The sequence below is a fragment of the Canis lupus genome, chromosome 10 (assembly GCF_048164855.1).
Source record: "Canis lupus baileyi chromosome 10, mCanLup2.hap1, whole genome shotgun sequence".
In the NCBI taxonomy this organism is placed as follows: domain Eukaryota; kingdom Metazoa; phylum Chordata; class Mammalia; order Carnivora; family Canidae; genus Canis; species Canis lupus.
The window spans coordinates 48,816,162-48,838,919 of record NC_132847.1 but is presented as its reverse complement, the minus strand read 5'-3'; the positions used below and the strand labels follow the sequence as shown (position 1 = coordinate 48,838,919).

Sequence of the window (22,758 nt, the reverse complement as noted above, 5' to 3'; positions counted from 1 at the left end):
TTATCCTCTGCAACCTGAGGAATTTTTCTAGAATACAAATCTAACCTTGTCACACATCTCCTTAAAATATTTTAATTGGTCATCAAAATGTAAAGATGAGGGGAAACACTGGGAGCCTTTCCCCTAAGATCAGGAACACGACAGGGATGTCCACTCTCACCACTGCTATTCAACATAGTACTAGAAGTCCTAGCCTCAGCAATCAGACAACAAAAAGAAAAGGCATTCAAATTGACAAAGAAGAAGTCAAACTCTCCCTCTTCGCAGATGACATGATACTCTACATAGAAAACCCAAAAGACTCCACCCCAGGATTGCTAGAACTCATACAGCAATTCGGCAGCATGGCAGGATACAAAATCAATGCCCAGAAATCAATGGCATTTCTATTTTTTTTATTTTTTATTTTTTTTTTAATTTTTTTATTTATTTATGATAGTCACAGAGAGAGAGAGAGAGAGAGAGAGGCAGAGACACAGGCAGAGGGAGAAGCAGGCTCCATGCACCGGGAGCCCGACGTGGGATTCGATCCTGGGTCTCTAGGATCGCGCCCTGGGCCAAAGACAGGCGCCAAACCGCTGCGCCACCCAGGGATCCCTCAATGGCATTTTTATACGCTAACAATGAGACTGAAGAAAGAGAAATTAAGGAGTCAATCCCATCTACAATTGCACCCAAAAGCATAAGATACCTAAGAATAAACCTAACCAAGGAGGTAAAGGATCTATATCCTAAAAACTACAGAACACTTCTGAAAGAAATTGAGGAAGACACAAAGAGATGGAAAAAATATTCCATGCTCATGGATTGGCAGAATTAATATTGTGAAAATGTCAATGTTACCCAGGGCAATTTACACGTTTAATGCAATCCCTATCAAAATACCATGGACTTTCTTCAGAGAGTTAGAACAAATTATTTTAAGATTTGTGTGGAATCAGAAAAGACCCCGAATAGCCAGGGGAATTTTAAAAAAGAAAACCATATCTGGGGGCATCACAAGGCCAGATTTCAGGTTGTACTACAAAGCTGTGGTCATCAAGACAGTGTGGTACTGGCACAAAGACAGACACATAGATCAACGGAACAGAATAGAGAACCCAGAAGTGGACCCTGAACTTTATGGTCAACTAATATTCGATAAAGGAGGAAAGACTATCCACTGGAAGAAAGACGGTCTCTTCAATAAATGGTGCTGGGAAAATTGGACATCCACATGCAGAAGAATGAAACTAGACCACTCTCTTTCACCATACACAAAGATCAACTCAAAATGGATGAAAGATCTAAATGTGAGACAAGATTCCATCAAAATCCTAGAGGAGAACACAGGCAACACCCTTTTTGAACTCGGCCACAGTAACTTCTTGCAAGATACATCCACGAAGGCAAAAGAAACAAAAGCAAAAATGAACTATTGGGACTTCATCAAGATAAGAAGCTTTTGCACAGCAAAGGATACAGTCAACAAAACTAAAAGACAACCTACAGAATGGGAGAAGATATTTGCAAATGACGTATCAGATAAAGGGCTAGTATCCAAGATCTATAAAGAACTTCTTAAACTCAACACTAAAGAAACAAACAATCCAATCATGAAATGGGCAAAAGACATGAACAGAAATTTCACAGAGGAAGACATAGACATGGCCAACAAGCACATGAGGAAATGCTCTGCATCACTTGCCATCAGGGAAATACAAATCAAAACCACAATGAGATACCACCTCACACCAGTGAGAATGGGGAAAATTAACAAGACAGGAAACCATAAATGTTGGAGAGGATGTGGAGAAAGGGGAACCTTCCTGGACTGTTGGTGGGAATGTGAACTGGTGCAGCCACTCTGGAAAACTGTGTGGAGGTTCCTCAAAGAGTTAAAAATATACCTGCCCTACGACCCAGCAATTGCACTGCTGGGGATTTACCCCAAAGATGCAGATGCAGTGAAACGCTGGGACACCTGCACCCCGATGTTTATAGCAGCAATTTCCACAATAGCCAAACTGTGGAAGGAGCCTTGGTGTCCACTGAAAGATGAATGGATAAAGAAGCTGTGGTCTATGTATACAGTGGAATATTACTCAGCCTTTAGAAACTACAAATACTCACCATTTGCTTTGACATGGATGGAACTGGAGGGTATTATGCTGATTGAAATAAGTCAATTGGAGAAGGACAAACATTATATGGTCTCATTCATATGGGGAATATAAAAAATAGTGAAAGGGAATAAAGGGGAAAGGAGAAAAAATGAGTGGGAAATATCAGAGAGGGAGACAGAACATGAGAGACTCCTAACTCTGGGAAACAAACAGGGGTGGTGGAAAGGGAGGTGGGCAGGGGGGTGGGGCTGACTAGGTGTAGGGCATTGAGGGGGGCACTTGACGGGATGAGCACTGGGTGTTATGCTATATGTTGGAAAATTGAAGTCCAATAAAAAAAATGTAAAGATGATTTCTGAAGCCTTTAGCATGGAATTCAAGACTGTTCATAATGAAGCTATCCTTTTCCTTTTCTTGATCCCATCCATTACCTGTTCATTCATCAATATGGTTATGATTATGAGGTCAGAGATAATATACACAGTCCTCTCTCCCCTAGATCTTTTAGACTGAACCACATGGGCAGTTCTACCTCTAAGAATATCTTGACCTTCCATGCACCATGCCTTTGCCCTTGAAATTTCCACATACTTGATTGTCCTTATATTTTCTGGCCATCTTGCAGTGTCCTCTTCCTTATTCTTAGAGTAACTGAAGTTGCAGCAACTTTCTTCAAGTTATAAATGCTTTCTGCTACTTAAGTTCTAGTAGAATGATCTCCAAACTGCCTGTGAATTAACTGTAATTATTTAATATTATACAGAAGCTAATATATACTGTTATATTAACATATAGTACTGTCTTACAGGAACTAAAGTAAAAAAAAGGTCTTTGGAGTTAGTAAAACTCAGTCTCAGTCCTGACTCTGTTGTCTATTATCTGTGTGATTTATTCTAGGAAAATTACTTGTGCTATCTGTGCTTCTCTTTCTTGGTATAGGAAAAAGGCTTAATAGATACAGTTATATATCTTAATCCAGATACCTAAATTTATGTCTCTACTTCCACAAACCCATTTGCTACTGTAATAGATCTTTTATCAATGCATTTTACTTAAGGACAGGGATTCTCATATGTAGATAATGTATATACAGTTGATTCAAGGCATCTTATAAATGCATACCAGTAACCGCATATAATTATTCCCACGTTCCTATCCTCAACATTGTTCACTTTACTTGATCAAGGTGCAGACGTTAATAAGAATGGTAACCAGCAGTGTTTATAACTAAATAGAACATGTGCTTATATGGCATTTTAAGCAATACCTATATGACATTGGGCAAGTCATTTAGCTATTCTGAACTTCTGTGTCCTAATTTATAGAATGAGAAAGTAGGAGTAAAGTTCTTTTCAGTTCTAAATTCTCATTCTGATATTTAATTCTGTAATCTAGAGAACTCTTGTTATAAAAGTGGTACTATAATAATATCAGAAACTCTGATAGTGCTTCATTGATTTTAAAATTTTTATAGGCCTTAGCTGTTTTATTCTAATGGTTTTGTGAGATGAGCAAGTTGTTACTATTATCTTTTAAGATGAGAAAACCAATGGTAATGCCCAAATCATGCAGGCACATCAGATAGCTGGTTAATATTAGGTCTTCTTGTTTTCCCTCTGCTATGCTAGTAGTTTCCAACCAGTGGGCTTGAGACCCTTTGAAGGTCTCAGGGCTCTAAATTTTACATTTTATAAGCCTTAGTAGGAGCAATCTTTGCAGTTGCGCATATAAGAATTTTTTTAACACGTTGGTTTTCTCAATCATAAGAAAAATCTATCTATTCATCTATCTATCTACCACTGACATTTGCTTTATAATTTTATGACAAGTGACACAATGTAGTTTGAAAGAAAAGCAACAGACCAAGCATCCAAGCAATTTGAATTTCCATCTCTGTCTTCCTCCTTACACAGTCTGCCTTTTATCTACATCAAATTTCCCATGTGTATAACAGAAAATAGCAGCCACTCAATGAATTCTCATGATGATACATGCATATATGAAAGGAAATTAGAGCAATCCCAAAGTCCTATTTGGCCATTACTTTCAATACTCTACTTTTTTCCAAGCCTTTTCTTAAGCTCCTTAAAGCAGTAAAGATGCTAATTTATTATGTAAATTAAGGTTCTTACCTTTTCTGAAAGTGCACAATCAGATAAGGAACTACAGAGAAAAGCCATAGCAGGAAGTGGAGCAGCCACGGATTATCAAACCACAGAATGTGGCTATGCCACCAACACATTTGGTGGAAACTCGGATGTTTTCCTAAATATGACATTTCTGACCTGTTGTTCCATTAGACCATGATTTCCTTGACTAAGAATCTGCTTTCAATTCATCTTTATGTTCACAATATTCCATTACAGGACACAGTGTAGGAAAAGTGGAAAAAATATAGAATCCCAGCTCTGCTGTTTACTTGTATGAAATTGGGCAAAACAATTATATTCATTGTAATATGGTAATAATAACAGTTACTTCACAGGATTATTTTAAGTTTTAAATGTGTTTGGCATTTGTTTAATGCATCCTAAATATTAATTTCCCTTCTATTAATCTTGAATGAATAATTGCTATTTTGGGTAGGATTTTTTTTTTTTTTTTTTTTTTGAGCAAAGGCCCTAATCTGTTAGTGTGCACAGAATATACTGGAAATAGCAAAAAATGTTTATAATTATAGTGCAAAATAATTTAAAAGGTTCATTGATGTAGGGAAATAGGCTGAGGATAAAACCACTTGAACACTTGAATAGAGTGAGGTCATGCTGTTAAAGACTTCAAATTCCATACTTAATAATTTCAACTTTTCCTTCTAAGAAATGGGAAAGTATTATAGTTGACCAGTGCCATACTTAAACTTATGGTTTAGAATTAGTATGTGGGCAACAGTTTAAAGTTAGACTTTGAGGTTGCCTATCCTCATAAGGGTTCAGAAAAGAGATGATGAGCGTTCTGGATGGAGGCACTGGCATTGGGATGGAACAGAGTACATGAAGGTGAAGCCATTTTAGGTGCTATCTTAGTAGGTTTTTTTTTTTTCTTTAAGATTTAATTTATTTATGAAAGACAGAGAGAGATTGAGAGAGAGGAAGGCAGAGACACAGGCAGAAGGAGAAGCAGGCTCCATGCAGGAAGTCTAATGTGGGACTCCAGGATCACACCCCGAGCCAAAGGCAGACACTTAACCACTGAGCCACCCTGGCATCCCTCTTAGTAGGTTTTGACAAGAGATTAGATATAAGGAATGCAAGAGCAGAAGGATCTGAATATGGCTCCATTATTTCTAATTTTAAAACTAGGTGAATGACTGCTATTGGTAAATAAGAATAATTGATATAACCATATAACTGGATGAAGGTTCATTGGAAAACGATAATAATGAAGTGTTAAAATATAATCACCATTTATTAAGCACCTAAACTTCCACACGTTTTATCGTATTTTATCTTAATACTACTTCATTGAGATGGTTATTTTTTTTTCCATTTTACATGTAAGAAAATTGAGGCTCAGATATACTAAGTGACTTGTCCAAATTCACTGAACTGAGCAAGAATTTGAGTAGGTACCTGATTCTAAAGATTATGTCTGTAAATTATATGCTACATTATGGGTCATTACAGATTTGGAAAGTTAGTTTAATGAGGAAAAAGCAAAAACACTTGGCATTATTTAGCCCAGAGAAGTAAACGTATGTTAATAGCATGAAGCTTTTTTATATGGAAATTGGAAAATTGTTTTTTATTTAATAGAAGGCCAAGAAATATCAATATTTTGGAGTTAGATTGAAGTCAAAACAGGTAAGTTATTAAAAAGAACTCATTAGGTTAAAGAATTATAAGACATTAGAACTGAAATGAGAATTTAAAAGGTTGAAATCCACGTCTTTGGGGAATGGTGTATAAAAGTGTAATAAATTTCCTACTAGATTCACATCCTAAGAAGAGTACTCTGGAAAATGTAGGAGGAAATGTATGACTGTTTTTGTTTTGGAAATTGTTTAATGTGAAACACATTTTGCCTAAAAGCATGCAAGAGGTTGTTGTCCTATTTGACAGGAAAGAAGCAGCTCTTATACACATCAGTAAGTAAATTAAAAACTGCAGCAGCAAAATAAGCCAAAAAAGTCCTATGTCAAGCAAAGCACAAAAGAGAGAATACAAATGACCAATATACATTTGGTGAACAACCTACCTATTATTAATCAAAGAAAGGAAAATTGAAACAATAATAACAGAATTTATTAAATTTGCACATATATTTGTGATAATATTGTCATCTGGGTAAGGGAAAAGAGCTTTTGATGGAAATGTTAATTGGAAATAATCATGACAATACTACTACTAAACACTTCTAAGAGTTTCTTCTCTGGCAGGTACCCTTATGATTACTTTGCTTCTTTTATCTATTAAATCTTCACAGTCATCATATGGAGTAGTTCTATGAATCCCATTGTACAGATAAGGAAAGTCATCCACATGGAATCACACAAGCAGATTGATTCTGGAACCTTCATTCTACTCTTCAGAAAACTCCATTCTAACTAAAGGGTACTTAAATGGGGAGCCCTGTGGCTCAGAGGTTTAGCGCTGCCTTCAGCCCAGGGTATGATCCTGGAGACCCTGGATCAAGCCCCATGTCGGGCTCCCTGCATGGAGCCTGCTTCTCCCTCTGCCTGTGTCTCTGCCTCTCTCTCTTTCTGTGTCTCTCATGAATAAATAAATAAAATCTTTAAAAAAATAATTAGTTAAATGTACAAACCCTTTATCTCAGCAAGTCAAGAGTTTCTCTTAAAGAAATGATTAAAGCTTTGATAAAAATTGATGTACAAGAATAGACAGTGTCACATTTTATATAATAGAAGAAATCAGAAACAACCCAGAGTTCAACAACTGAGAATATTTGATAGTTATAAATCAATACTGTGGATGCAATCCGTATTATAATACTTAAAAGATTATTTAATTTCATGGAGGATGATTATATTATGTTTAATTAGTAAGCAAATTGCAGAAGAGTCTATATAGTATAATTACAATATTTATGAACACAAACCTAAACACACACACACACACACACACACACACACACACCTGAAATATTGGGAAGTTTCTTCATAGATGTTAACATGACAAACCATGAGAGATTCCTAACTCTGGGAAACAGACAAAGAGTTGCAGAAGGGGAGGTGGGTGGGGACATGGGGTGACTGGGTGACAGGCATTAAGGAGTGCACATGATGAGATGAGCACTAAGTGTTATACTATATGTTGGTAAAATGAATTTAAATAAGATTTTTTTTTAAATTAAAAAAATTGGGACACCTGGGTGGCTCAGTGGTTGGTTGAGTGGCTGCCTTTGGCTTAGGTTGTGATCCTGGGGTCCTAGGATCCAGTCCTGCATCAGGTTCTTCACATGGAACCTGCTTCTCCCTCTGCCTGTGTCTCTGCCTCTCTCTGTCTGTCTCTCCTGAATAAATAAAATCTTCAAAAACATTTTTTTTATTATAAAATTTTTTAAAAAAAGAAATGTTAACATGTTCATCACTGAGTAGTTAGAATATTGGTGATACTTCATTGCATGTCTAATTTTTCAAGGTATGTTAAAACTGTCTCTGTCGCAATCACAAGCTCCACACATATGACTCTTCATGACACATGAGAACAAACAAATCCAAGAGAAACACAAAGGTCGAAAAAAGCATAACTCAGTCAATGGGGTGAAAATCTACATCTTTTAATGAACCTCTGAAATCCTATTCAAGGACAAAGATTTCCTCTAAGTTGTATTGACAGGAGTAAGCAATGGAAAAGCTCCTGTCTTCATTTCCCACTAATATTTCTGCTAACACCTGCTTTTAGTGGTTCTGGGAGTCTATCTAATCTCTGTGTGTCCTAAATAATGGCACTTTCACAGCTTCCTGTGGTAGATAGATTATTCTAAAAACTCACAGTTTTTATAGTCAGAGGACTCTTTCCTGAGAATCCATTCTAAAGGTTCTTCCTCAATTTCCTCCCTCTCAGCCTTCCTTGCATCTTAGTAATTATTGATTGTTTCTAACTTCTGCATCCTGACTCATCCTGCAGGTGTTTATGGCAGAACCTGTGTTCTCAGATATTTCCTCTGTACTAGAACTCAGTCATATCCTTATCACCTTAGTGTGACTTCTCTATATGTCCTACAGTTGGGTTCAAGTGTATGTGGTTTTCCATCATGCTTAAAACTCTCATTCATGGTGAAGATAATTAAAAATATCGTTTTAGAAAATGTAATAGCTGGTCGGACTATGATTTACACACTGGTCCTAAGAAAACTTATCCCAAATATGAACATAATGAGTTAGCCTTCACTTTGTTTAGTAAGCAGAAATATGAGCTTACTCATTTATTTTCCGTGGTTGATTAGAATGCTTTACTGCAAAGCTTATTGACCTTTTAAGCTGATGCTCTGCCAGACAATATGACATTCCGTCCAAGCCTGTGATCCATGAGGTTTTCCCCATAGGTTGTTGTTAGGAGAAGGAGGAAGAATAACATGCTGATGGCATCCAGGAATTGCTTTTGCCTATTTTTGCCAAACTATGTGGACTCGGCCTTATTAGGATATATGGCACAGGCTTTGGAACCAGACAAGCCTGGAGATAGAGTCAAATTGGCCACCCACCAGCCAATATGACCATAGGTGTGTGGGGTAGTCTTCGAAACTTTGTTTCCTTATTTCTAAGAAGAGGATACTAATATCTACCATATAGTGTTTCTGTGAAGATTAATTAATGTAATAAAGTATTTTTTTTATTCAGATCTTCCATGAAACTTTTTTTGAATGAATTAAGGAAGCAATTAACTTTTGCACTTCATACTCTTCTCAAGGGCATAATGACAACCCTTAGACACAGATTCAGATCTTGTTGAGAAATGTTCCAATGATGCTCAGTTTCTTGTTACACTTTCCATGGTTATTAAATGTTCATTTCAATCCAAATGAATGGTGTTTCTCAACCAGAAATGACATTAGCTTATTTCATTTATTATTAGTATTGATCATGACAACAACTGCCATTCAACAATCCTTACTAAGAAAATGATCTCTTATAAACAAAAATAGAAGTATAACCAGGGACTCAGCTCTCCATCTTCATCACTAGGCACACGTCACTGCCACCTGATACTTTCCCGCACTGTCCTTTAACACAGATGCATGTTTGCTTTCTAAATGTTGTCATTAATAATGTCAAATCATACAAAAAAGTATTTATCTTGACAGTATTCCTTCATATGTCCTAGGCTTTCTTATTTTAGATCGTCATTAGCCATTTGGTGACTTTTTGTAATATTTTCTACTAGTTAAAACCATGGACTTTGTGTCAGGTGACTGGAGGTATCTATTAGCACAAATCTTGCTGCATTTTAAGGACTCAATTTTACTTTTTTAATATCATTGAAATTCCATTTTAAAAGTCACCATGCATATATATAATTTTGGGGCTATGACACTAAAAGCTCAGGAAATCCTGCCATTTGTGGCAACATGGATGGACCCAAAAGACATTATGCTAAGTAAAATAAGCCAGACATAGAAAGACACATACTATACGATCTCACTTCTTTGTGGAATCTAAAATAGTCAAACCGAAAGAAACAGTAAAATTGTGGTTCCTAAGGGCTGGGGAGATAAGTAGGTGGGGGAGATAATGATCAGAGGGTACACAGTTTCAGTAATCTGAAGAACTATTATACAGCAGAGGGCTTATAGCTAATGTTACTCTCTTGTATACTTAAATGTTGCTTTACTCATGGATCTCCCTTAACAAAGCCTTAGCAGTGTCAGTTGAAGCTCCTAACCATAGCAGTGATTTTGCCAACCCTATGGCATTCTCAGGCATTCTCAAGGGCATCTTAGACTCCCACATCATTGTACCTCTTTCCCTTGTTTGCAGTACAAGTTCCCAGCCTGGTAGCATTTCCTCTTCCACTTTCTCTCTATTTGCTCTGAATTTCATCTGTATATTTGTTGATGAACTTTTTTTAATGAAAGTTCTTTTTTTAATGAGAAAAATGAGACATTTTTCTTCCCAAAGATCTATGCAAAATTTTCACGAATGGCAGCTGCTTCCTCAAATCTGAGATGATATCATCCCAGGTGCTCTTTTCCTTTCTTACTAGCTGTTTGTCACCAATATGGGCACATTCTCCTTTGCTGTACATGTAGCTTTCTCTCTCTTAGCAAATAACCTTGATTCTATGTAACAAAAGTGACTGTAGACAGCTGACCCAAGAACAAAACTTTTGATCCTTAGAACCCAGGATGGGCATCGAAGGGACCGTGTATGTCCACTAATTAAAAATATATGTGTATTACACATGTCATATATACATCTGTTCCTCTGTGGATGACTTTCACTATCTTCTGACTATTTCATTCATTTCTAGTGGATTCCTTATCATTCCCAATGGAGGATCTAGCTGTTTCTCCTTCTTCTTCAAGACTTCAATCTTCTCAAGTCCTCTCTTGCTTACTGATTCACAGAGAATAAGGCTATTTGATGTGATACTGTAATTTAATTTACGTAAATTCTGACACATGATTACATGCGTTTTTCAGGGCTTTCTCTAGCCTCAGGGGACATATGTTTTCTTTAAACTTATATCCTCCCATGAGTTAGTTCTCAGCTTTAAACTGAACAATAATAAAGATGATTGAGAAGAGGGACACTTAGATGGCTCAGCGATTGAGCGTCTGCCTTTGGCTCATGGCATGATCCTGGGATTCAGAATTGAGTCCCACATTGGGCTCCTTGCAGGGAGCCTGCTTCTCCCTCTCTCTCGGTCTCTCATGAATAAATAAATAAAATCTTTTTTAAAAAGATGATTGAGAAGAAAAATAGGGAATAAATAGGTTGAAGATGAAGAAGTCATCTTAAAGGATGAACAAAAGTTAGCTAGGTTGCCTTAGTTTTAGACTCACCAAAAGCAGATCCTGAGACTGAGGCTTTTATGCAGGTAGTTCATTTGGGAATCGATCCTAAGCAGGACAAATTAAGGGACAGGAGGAGCAAAATAGAGAAAGTGGGAAAACCAACATAAGCATAGGTTATTGAGTTGGATACCAAGACGAATGACTGGTGCTTGATTAATGTGGCATTTTCTCAGGCACTTTTTACTATATTTTTAAAACTATCCTTCCAGAGGGTGAAGGAAAGAACATTTATTTATGTCTCTTATTATTCAAGAATAATTTAAAAAACGTTAACTTAAAAGGATACATGCACTCTTATGTTTATAGCAGCTTTATCTACTCAACAATAACTAAGATATGAAGGCAGCCCAAGTGTCCAACAATTGATAAATGGATAAAGAAGATGTAGTATATATACATTATTATTATATATAATAGATTATATTACATATTATATATTATATATTATTATATATTATATATTATTACGTTATATATTATATATAATAGCTTATTATTCAGTCATTAAAAAGAATGAAATTTTGACATTTGCAATGACACGGATAGACCTAGTGTAAAATGCTAAGCAAAATAAATCAGTCAGAGAAAGACAAAAATCATATGATTTCACTGATATGTGGAATTTAAGAAACAAAAGGAATGAGTCAAGAGAAAGTGAGAGACAAAAACCAAGAAACAGACTCTTAATTATAAAGAACTAGTGGTTACCAAAGGGGAGATGGATGGGGGGGGGCGGTGAAATAGGTGATGGGGATTAATGAGTGCACTTGTCTGGATGAGCACTGGGTGGTATATGGAACTGTGGAATCACTATACTGTACACCTGAAACTAATGTAATACTATATGTTAAACTACCTGGAATTAAAATAAAAATGTAAAAAGCAAAAAAAAAAAAAAAAGGTGAAGAAGAAAAAAACATTTATGTTGATAAATATATTAACATTTATTATGTTAAGAATGGCCCCAAGGCATTGATTTCTCCTGTACCCAATCATGACTATCAAGCAAATATCTACCAGTATCTCACATGGCAACATCAGAAGAACCCGTGGCAGGATATGAAATGTACACATACAGGCCCACACTTGCATCAAACTCCTAGAAGACACCACAAAACTATTGACAGGTGTCTCAAGTCAGAAATGGGCCTAAAAATGTTTGAAGAGACACATAAGAACTATCTGATTCACAGGTCAAGGGAAGAAAGATAGCACAGACATAATGAAAAACAATACAGTGGTGTGAGCCAAGATGATAAAAAAAAAGGAAAAAAGAAAAAGTAATGCAGCAATAATAAGTCATCTGAAACAAGGTATGGGGAGACAAGAAACTGGGGAAGTTGATGGAGCTTTCATGCCATGCTAAGAAGCTTGGAATTAATTCCATAATTAATGAGAAATGAATGATTTAAAGAGATGTAATCATCAGAAATGTTTCAATCTGTAATAAAGCAGTTGGCAAGAATCAAGATAAAAAAACAATATTGGAAAGCAATAAATGGGATGACAGGAAGAAAAAAATTATTTGAAAAGTTGAGATTTTTGCTTCAGAAAATGGTATGTCAAGTCAGTGGTTCTAAACTAGGGGCAATTTTGCCTCCCAAAGGACATTTAGCAATTGCTGGGACTTGTTTGTCATGACTTGGAGAATGCTGCCATATGGGTAGATGACAAGGAGGCTGGCCCATATTTAATACACAGAACAGCCTCCAATAACAAAGAATTATCCAGATCCTAGTGTTAATAGTACCAAGGTGGAGAAACTATAGATTAGGACTTTGTTTTAGTTCAGCCAAAGGATATAAGTATGCATATACCTAAAATTATATTTACACATAGCTTGATGGCATTAAAGAAATAACAATGTAGTAAGAAATTATTAGAGCAAGATGCAATGGCAGAAGGAAAACCAAAGAGCAAAGAGGGTAAGGATTTTACTATGACAATGTTGAAGTAAATATGGTAAGAACATATACATTAATAATACTGAGTTTTTTACCCCATGAAAATGATATAGCTCTAAATTATTTATGCTTTTTGAGTCTCTGTTAGCAATTATTTGTAGTTTTCAATATAGAAATCTTTCATGTCTTTTTAAAAACTTCCTCAGTATTTTGGGTTTTATGATGCTCTTATAAATATTTTTTATTTTATCTCCCAATTATTTTTTATAAACATATAAATAAAATAGACTTTTTGTATTGACCTTATTAATGTACTTATTAATTTTATAATTAAAAACCTCGTGAATATAATTTTCTCCAGTATACGTTTTTTGTAATATTATAATTGGATAACTGAAAACACCTGTTGCATCTTAAAATTACTCACTCTGGTTGTCCAGTTGTTTTCAGATATTTTTAGTGGCAAAAATCTTTATTCAGATGAAATTTTAACTGGTAGCCCAAACAAATACATCAGATAAATCAGTTTCTCTGGCTGACGTTTGTGTGAGATGAAGAAAGCAAAACCTCAATTACTTAGCCCCAACAACCACCAATGTATATTATGTGGGAACGTGTCAGAGTCCCCAAGGGCTCCACAGAACATATCTAGCAAATCAGTGCAGGTTCTGGGGGCCTTGCATATATAATAAGAATTTAAACTTTAGGAAATAGTCAAATTTCTATATTTGTTGAATGATAGATTTTTATTAACAGACAATATAACATAAACAGAGAAAGAAGAATAGCTGCATATAGGACTATTTTAAAACATAAGAAAACACTAATAAGAAAGTGGGGTGACTTTGAGCATAGGCAAAATTAAAAATGGGAATCAGAGATGGTCTTTTATCCCTGGAAACCCAACATCAAATTAAAAGCAGAAAAGCAAAGAAAATAAGAAGGGAACATATGAACGCACGCACGCACACACACACACACACACACACACACGAGGGAGAGAGACAGAAAAGCAGAAGCTTCTGAGTTCAATGGTAAATATTTGAATTTTTGCTCAAATTGATACTACTGTGTAACCTTGGCCAAGCTCCAACAACTTTCTAACCCTTAATTGGTTTATCTATGAAATGAGCTTTTCTGAAGTTATTTAAGTAAAGTAGTTTCCATCAGTAAGAACTTAATTATGAGTTTCTTAAAAAGAGAAGTCTCTCCTCACCCCCTGCAATTCAGCACCCTTCTCTATCACGCTACTTCTTCCAAAACTGTTCAAGCATAAACTAAATAGTAATGGTGACCTTGTGCACATTTTATTTTTAGAAATTATGGCATAATAGCAAGAGCATTCATGCCATATAAAAAAATCAATTCCAGGTAGATTAAAAACCTAAATGTGAAAGGCAAAACCATAAAGCTTTTAGACTACAATACGGAAGAATATATTAATATCTTTGGTAGAATAGAATTTCTTAAACAAAACACAAAAAGCAGTAGTCATGAAGAAGAAGATTAATAAATTCAACTATGTTTAAAACTATGATCATAATTTTGCCTTCTTCAAAAGATATCATTTTTAAAAAGTGAAGCGCCATAGAATGGAAAAAGGCATTTGCAACACATACAGCTGATAAAGGAATTTTATCCAGATGATTGATGATAAGGAAGAAAACTCTAAAATGTCAGACAACCAGAGTGTAAAACAGGCAAAAGACTTAGACCATTTCACGAAGGAGGAAACCAATTACTAATAAAAATATACTGAAGACAGTAAACTTCAGAAGTCAAGAAAATCCTAATAATATCATTTTATTCCATACTAATATATGTTAACAAGTCTATAAAGCTACATGAATTCTCCCACGTGGCTGGAAGGATTGTAAATTAATACCTCTTTTGTAAACAATATATCATGATCTAGAAATGTTGAAGATGTAGTCTCTTTGATTCACCCCTCTGTATACTCCATAGAGATAAACATACTTATTTGAAATAGATATAAGAATGTTGAGAGCACAATTGTTCATAATTGTCAAATATTGGAAGCAATCCAAATGTCAAACAGCTTTAGAATGGGAAACACATTGTGGATATATAAATAAAGCAGACCACAGGTACCACAAAACTACTGTCTCTGAAAGGCATCATTTTGAACAAAAGAGAGCAGGTAATAAAAGATTATATAGACTCTGTGTTTACATAAAGTTCTAGAAAAGACAAAATGAAACTATTTTTAAAACTGTGATGAAACCCTCCCCCCAAGAGAAAGGAAACTCCTTACCCCACCAGGCCTCAGCTGGAGCCAACAGTGGGAGTCTTTCCAGTTTAGAAGCTGGAGCTCACTGGGCAGAGAACTTCCCTGCTTCCACTCGGCTCCATGCCTGCACACATACAGGCACGCGTGCACACACACATGTACACAAAGAAACAACAAAGAAACATGCTCCTACTGCTCTTGCCTCCATACTCACAGTACATGTGCACCCCTAAGTGTAAAAGGACAGGCATGCTCAGCTGCCCTCTGGTTCTGCAGGCATCTAACCATGTGTAGCAAAATCATAAAGGAATTCAAGGAAATCATTTAAAATGAGTTAAGAGAGTAGATGCCTCTGGGAAGAAATGAGGGATCTGTTTGTATAAAGTATATCAGTCAGGGTCCCAAACTGTAACAGAGGAGAAATTACAAACATGAAGCTAAAATTCTGAAAAATACATTATGGCTAATGGAGGTATACAAGGAAGGACAAACTTGGAAGGGGTGTTCTTCCTCAAGACTGGAGTTCATACCTTGTTAAGAAACAGTAGCAGTTGAAACTCGCAGCATGGTTAAGTTCACTGAGTTATCCAGGTCAAACGTGGTTCACAGTCACTGGGCAAGCAGGAAATAGCTCTCTGGGGTGCAGATAGGTCAAGATTGGCTATAGACACAGAGGGAGTTGGGACATCACCTCGTTGAGAATCCTGCCTCAGCAATGCGACACATGCTTAGAGACCATACATGCCAAAGGCGACATGCTAGAAGAGAAACCCCTTCCTCTTGCAATGTTCCTCTAGTTCCCTTTGTTGATAATGCTTAATATCACATTGGCAGCAAAGAAAAAAAGTGTTTAAAGTCCTATTACTGTAGAGCAGGTAAAAAACAACAACAACAACAACTAGGTTTCGAGGTGAGAGGCAATCAACTGATAACTGGCATAGAGAGATAGAGAGCTTTCTGTGATGCCAGTAATGTTCTAATACTTCATGGCTCCGAAAATTACACGGGTGTTCTCATTACAACTATTGTTACACTGAATAAGTATTATGTAGGTTTCTGTGTAATTCATAATAAGATGTTGTTTTTAAAAATCAAATAAACATATATATAATTAGCATTTTTCTAATTTAAATTGTACTATATCTCCTGCTGTTAACTAGCCACAAGTTCTTTGCTAAGGCACATAATCCTTTTTCTTCTTGAATCCATTGTCCTTACAATGGAGATGGTAATACCTGTCCAGTTATAGCAGGTGATTCACATTCTCTAACAAAAGGAAAAGAAAAAGGAAAGAAATAAGGTAATATGTACAAAAGTGTTTTTGAAGGCCATGTGAACCTGTATAATTAAGAATAAGAATTATTAACTTGTCAATAATTTTGAAAACTCTGGTTTTTGCAAAGAAAAGCATATTACTCAGGGTTCTCCAGAAAAACAGAACCAATGAGTGATATACATAAGTGATTGACTCACATGATTATGGAGGCTGAGGAGTCCCACAATCTGTATTCTTCAGACTTGATACCCATGAAAGCCAGTGGGTATTTCTAGTCCAAGTTGGAAGGTCCAAGAACCAGGAGAGCCAATAAATGGTGTAAGTCCCAGCTCAAGGATAGGAAGAGATCAATGTGTCACCTCTATAGTCAGGCGGAGAGAGTTCTCCCTTCCTCCACCTCTTTGTTCTATTTATTCCCTCAACAGAGTAGATGATGCCCACCTACATTGGTGAGGACAATCTATGTTACTGTGGTCACAAACTGAAGTGCTAATCATTTCCAGAAATACCATCACAGACAAATACAGAAATGTTTATCCAAATATCTGAGCACCTCATGATCCAATCAAGTTGACACATAAAATTAACCATCATAAAAAGCACATATTCATTTTAACAATGATATTAGTACCATAAAGGCCAAGGATTAAAAAGTCTATTTCTGATCTCACTGAGAATCAAGAGTAGGTATATAATTATTTACACAAAAAGTAAATGTTTCTTCTCTTATTGTCTGAAATATGTATTTTCCAAGCTGAAAGTTTCTTCAAAATTATCTCATCCAATATTTCATTTGGAAATATGAAAATATTGATGCCAGAAATGCTCATATTTTCAGTTAAGGAATTCCAGGATTAGAATTAGAATCCAATCTCCTAACATACAATTTACGTTCATCCCAGAATATTACACTGAGGATCTTAGCAAATCCCCTAAAGTTGCAGAAAATCTATGAGTTTGAACAAAAGCAGCAGCTAGGGTTTACTCATTTGATTTCTTCTCTTTTTGAGTAGGTTTGAAGCTGAGATTTATTACCATTCAGTAGCCTCTGGCAGTGTGAGGGGAAGAACCTGCCATAATGGAATGAAAAATGAAAAGTGTGATAAGATGTAATGAAGTGAAATAGAATCTCCGCTCAACGCCCAAATAAGGCTGTCACTGTTTGGGTGCTGCAGCTGGTTGGGCTGTACTTAGGTGAGCACACGTGAGATCAGGGCTGTGACAAGTGAACATGCTGTCATTTGAGTCTCTGAAATCATACACATCTACAAGTTGATGTGAAGAATGAATGGCAATATGATGATATTTAATCTTGGTTAAAATTCATCTTTAAAAAAGTTGCAGAAAAGTTTGGCTCTGGCTGAGAATGACTTAGATATTTAATAAGTTGTGGACCAATTCTACCATAGAGTTCATTAATGGGTTACAAAGCACACTCACAGACAATCATTACTACAGTCTCACTGCAGAGCGGGTGTCTGCTATTTGGAGAACTTGGGCAGAGAAATTGTTTCTTGCCTACAACCGGAAACTCTGAGTCTTTGTTAAGTTTTGACTAGTATGAGTTGAAACAGCTCTGACATCCTCCATTACCTGTGGAATGTAAAATGTGGCCATGCTGTAGCTGGATGACAGTGATAAAGTGCAAACTAATGGTGTTCACCCTCTGCACAGACCCTGATGTACCTGGCCTTTTCAAAACAGGGAGGCTAATGTCTAACAAGTCATGTAAAAGTCATAGTGAATGAACCTTAAAGTAAATGCAACATAACATCCCTTTGCATTTCAGTTTTCCTTGAAATATCATCACTTTAAGTTCAGAGTCAGAGCCAAAAGGCAACGATTCTGGATGAGTTTTGAAATGTGTGCTAACTTAACCAGAAAACAATCCAGTAAAAAAAGAAGGTTGAATCACTTGCTGTCGTCTGACAGTTTTAGTGCTCGGTTTTCGCTTTGGTAATCAAGGTGCTGGAATTGGATTCAAGATACTTTCCCTGAAATTAGAATTCAATCACTTTTAGTCAAAAGCTAAAATGGCAATTTATGAAAATATAAATTAGTTTCATCAAAGAAAATACTGGAAATGGAGGCTTTTTGAATACCTACTATGTTGAGATGTTTTTGCATATATTATATGCAAAATGACTATAAATAACCTTCTGAGTAGATATATTTCTATTCTCATTTTACTGACATGGCAACTCAAGTTCAGAAACAAAAGAATTGTTCAAAGTTGGTGGCAGATCATAATAAAACTGTAGATCGGTTCATAATTTTTTGTTTGTTTTAAATGTATAACACAAAATTAACTGTTAATCACTATATTTTGAGCAGCAAAAACTGCATAGTATATATGCTTGGGAGTTAAACCTGTATGCATCTCCTTCTGTAGTAGAATACTGGGTTTCTATCACACTCCTAAGACTGGAAGAGGGGGTTGGGAGCCAGGATATCAGAGAGGAGGTATGAGAGAAGAGTGATTGAAAAATGGCTTACAATACTAGTGAACCAGAATTTAGGTGATCTGGCTTCCAAGGCACATCACCATAAGAAAATAAAATTGAAAGAAAAAGATTAGGACTTCAGAAAGAAAATAAAATGCTTCCTCAGCTCTGACCTAATCAGCTGAAGGGTTTTATAGTTGTGATTTGTGTCTCTCCACTTCCTCCTTTTAGAGACATCTTAAATATTAAAAGGCTTGGTGCATTCTCCTTTGAACAGAAGCTTCCGTAGAGAAAAGGCTATAGCTTAATCCTTCTATAATTGTGAGTTATGATTTGTGGCCTACATTTTTTCAACTTTATTGAGATATGATTGACAAATAAAAATCATATATATATTTAAGGTGTAACAATGTGATATTTTAATATGTGTGCGTTATGAAATTATTACAATCAAGCTAATTAACATATTCATCACCCCATTTAGTTAGGTGGGGGCAAGGGGTAAGAACACTTAAAGATCTAAAAAGATAAGACCTAAGAAGATCCAAGAAGAATAAAATTTGAGGCTTCTACTTCTGACTGGCAATGGGATTCAACTAATTAAACAAGCAAGGAAAAGTGAGAACAAGAACTCAGAAGGTAATTGGTGTAATTTACACCTATGTACAAGAAAGAGTGCAAGTGAGAGTTGGGGGGGGGGTGGGCAGAAGGAGAGAGAGAGAATCTTAAGCAGGCTCAGCACAGAGCCAGAAGAGGGGCTTGATCTCACAACCCTGTGGTCATGACCTGAGCCAAAATTAATAGTTGGCTACTTAACTGACTGAGCGACCCAGGCACCCCAAGATAAGAGTTTTTAGAAAGCTGCCTTCATCTTGCTACTTCTCTAATATGAAAAATACAGCACAATTATCTTCTCCTTGGAATTATTTTGAACAATAAAGAGGTAGTCTAATTTGTATAAATATACCCTTTCCCCCAGGATTCAATAAAGTAAAATAGGATGAATGTCTTTTGTTACCTGTTAAATGACACTTTTTTTCTGGATGTTAGTCATATTTTATTTTATTATTTTATTTTATTTTATTTTATTTTATTTTATTTTATTTTACTGCTGGGTGTTTTAAAATGACTATCATCTTTTTAAAGATACATATTTTTAAAAACTTTACTGAAGGTCAAAAAGTTAAATATCACTAAATATCTTTATTTTCCATAGATTGGTTCTCATGCAAAAACAGAATGCTGAATAAGAGTATAAATAATTAAGTGAGCCATTTATATGGATAGGACACTCCAGATCTGGATAATAAATTAATCGAGTTTAGTGATGGTAAAAAATTAGCATTTCTTGGAAAGTTCCAACATTTTCATAACATTTTTATAATGTTTCCTAACTTTTGGCCAATGATATTTTTCTTTAGAATTACAGATACTGGTATGGAGGAAAAGTTTCTGGTTTTATCATGATACAAAGTATATATATTCCAAGCTGTTTTTGTTTCAGAGAGTGTTTGTATTGTTCTCTTTGGTTAGCCTAGTTTAGTTTCCTTTTGTTTTCAACCGAGGAGAAGGAAAATATATAGATGTTGCTCCCGTAATAGCATGGTGGAAAAACATGGAGAGAGAGTAAGAAGAGCCTTTCAATGGAAGTGTAAGAAACGTCCCAGTGAATCACTGGCCACAGCCACAGCCTAGCAGATTTTCTTGGGCTTTGACAGGTATAGACAGAGTATTGTGAAAAGGATCACAGTTACACTCCAGGTTGTTGTTACCGCTTCAAGAAATAAAAACTTGTTCTTTCTTTCCTCAGTTAATCATTTTCAGTTTGATGTATCAGTTTTCAAACACATACAAGTCCACTGAGAATCTGTTTCTACAGGTTATTTTCTAGGATGAGAAGGATCTTGAATCCAACCTCTTAGAAAATTCGTCTTCCAAAGCTCAGGACAAAACTGTATTACAAAATATCGTTACATAAACACTTAATTGGGACAAAATTACTTCTAAAAAAAAACTCTTCTCAGCCATTAGAAACGACAAATACCCACCATTTGCTTCAACGTGGATGGAACTGGAGGATATTATGCTGAGTGAAGTCAGTCAGTCGGAGAAGGACAAACATTATATGTTCTCATTCATTTGGGGAATATAAATAATAGTGAAAGGGAATATAAGGGAAGGGAGAAGAAATGTGTGGGAAATATTAGAAAGGGAGACAGAACGTAAAGACTGCTAACTCTGGGAAACGAAGTAGGGGTGGTGGAAGGGGAGGAGGGCAGGGGGTGGGGGTGAATGGGTGATGGGCACTTGACGGGATGAGCACTGGGTGTTATTCTGTATGTTGGTAAATTGAACACCGATAAAAAATAAATTTATTATAATAAAATAAATAAATAAATAAATAAATAAATAAATAAATAAATCTCTTTATAATTGTCCTATGTTGAGTTCTTATTCTGTGCTAAGCACCTTGTATATGTTATTTCATTTACTACTATAAATATATTAAAGCCTATCAAATATGTACTGTTATTATTATAATCTTAATATTACAGAAGGGGAAGCCAGGACCTAGAATTTAGGTTACTTGTTCAACATCAAACAACTACTAAGTTACAGAGTTAGAACATGAACCCAGGCCTACTTGATTCCTAAACTTACACTCTCAATATTTGCTTTCTACTACCTCTCAAGCAAGAAGTATGGCCATGGGGGCAGCCTGGGTAGCTCAGAGGTTTAGCGCTGCCTTCATCCCAGGGCCTGATTCTGGAGACCTGGATGGAGTCCCATGTTAGGCTCCCTGTATGGAGCCTACTTCTCCCTCTGCCTGTGTCTCTGCCTCTCTCTCTCTCTCTGTGTCTCTCATGAATAAATTGAATAAATAAATAAAATAAAAGTCCTTCTAGCTGGACGAAACATCAGATTGACATGACACAGAGTAACAGGAGAAAATTGAATTTAATAGTGTAAGTACAGGAAATCCACACAGAAGTGGAAATTCCAAAGACAGGCAAAATGAGGTATATATGTCATCCTCAACTAAGAAGAATGGGTAGGGGTCTAGAATATCAAAGGAAAGGAATGCAATTCTCAGAAAGATGAAAAAGAGTAAATGTTTGGTAAACAAATGTTTGCTGGGCCACTCAGAAACAATGGGACAGAGAGGACTGATCAAACAGGCCTTGGTAGGCTATCTGAAACTAAGTATGTACTTTTTTGGCTAATTGAAATTAAATAAATAAAAATAAATTTTCTAGGAGGCATAGAAAAATAGCATGGGCAGACATTACTTTTGAAATTTTAAATGATATCAAGGGCTCAGACTTGAATAGTTCATCATCCAACTGTTCCACTTGTGACCTTCTTTTATGTACTGTCTAAATGTATGTGACTGGATCGTATGTCCAATGCAATAAATATTTGTGAATATACCACCCAAAAAAGCCCAATTCTTTTCTTTTTAATTTTTGTCACTTGTATTGAGATATAATTTATAGAAAATAAAGCATATCCATTCTAAACATAGAGTTCAAAGAATCTTGACAAATGCATGGTCTTGAGTTGTAACTACTTCCACCTTCTAGAAATAGAACACAACCATAATGCTGAAAAGTTCCTTAGAGCTCTTTGGCGAATTAACAAACACATCTCCCTTGCCTCAAACCCAGGCTATTACTTTTTTGCATCTCTCACTGTAGTTTAGACTCTTGAAGAGTCTCACATAAATGGAATCATATAGTAGGTACTTTTTTCTTATATTTCTTATTTGTATTTCTTACAAACGAAATTTTTAAAATTTTCA

General features: G+C 35.8%; 1 long non-coding RNA gene across 21 annotated transcripts in view; it reads right to left on the bottom strand.

Moving 5' to 3' along the window:
* The window catches only part of LOC140641564 (uncharacterized), a 518,379-nt gene that overhangs the window by 456,850 nt on the left and 38,771 nt on the right, over positions 1-22,758 (bottom strand). For 16 of the 21 annotated variants that reach the window (XR_012038152.1, XR_012038141.1, XR_012038151.1 and 13 more), the window contains one exon: positions 11,070-11,126. The exons of the other annotated variants lie outside the window; for them this stretch is intronic. This is a non-coding gene — a long non-coding RNA (uncharacterized lncRNA). The remainder of the gene's footprint in view (positions 1-11,069; positions 11,127-22,758) is intronic. 21 annotated transcript variants of the gene reach the window in all.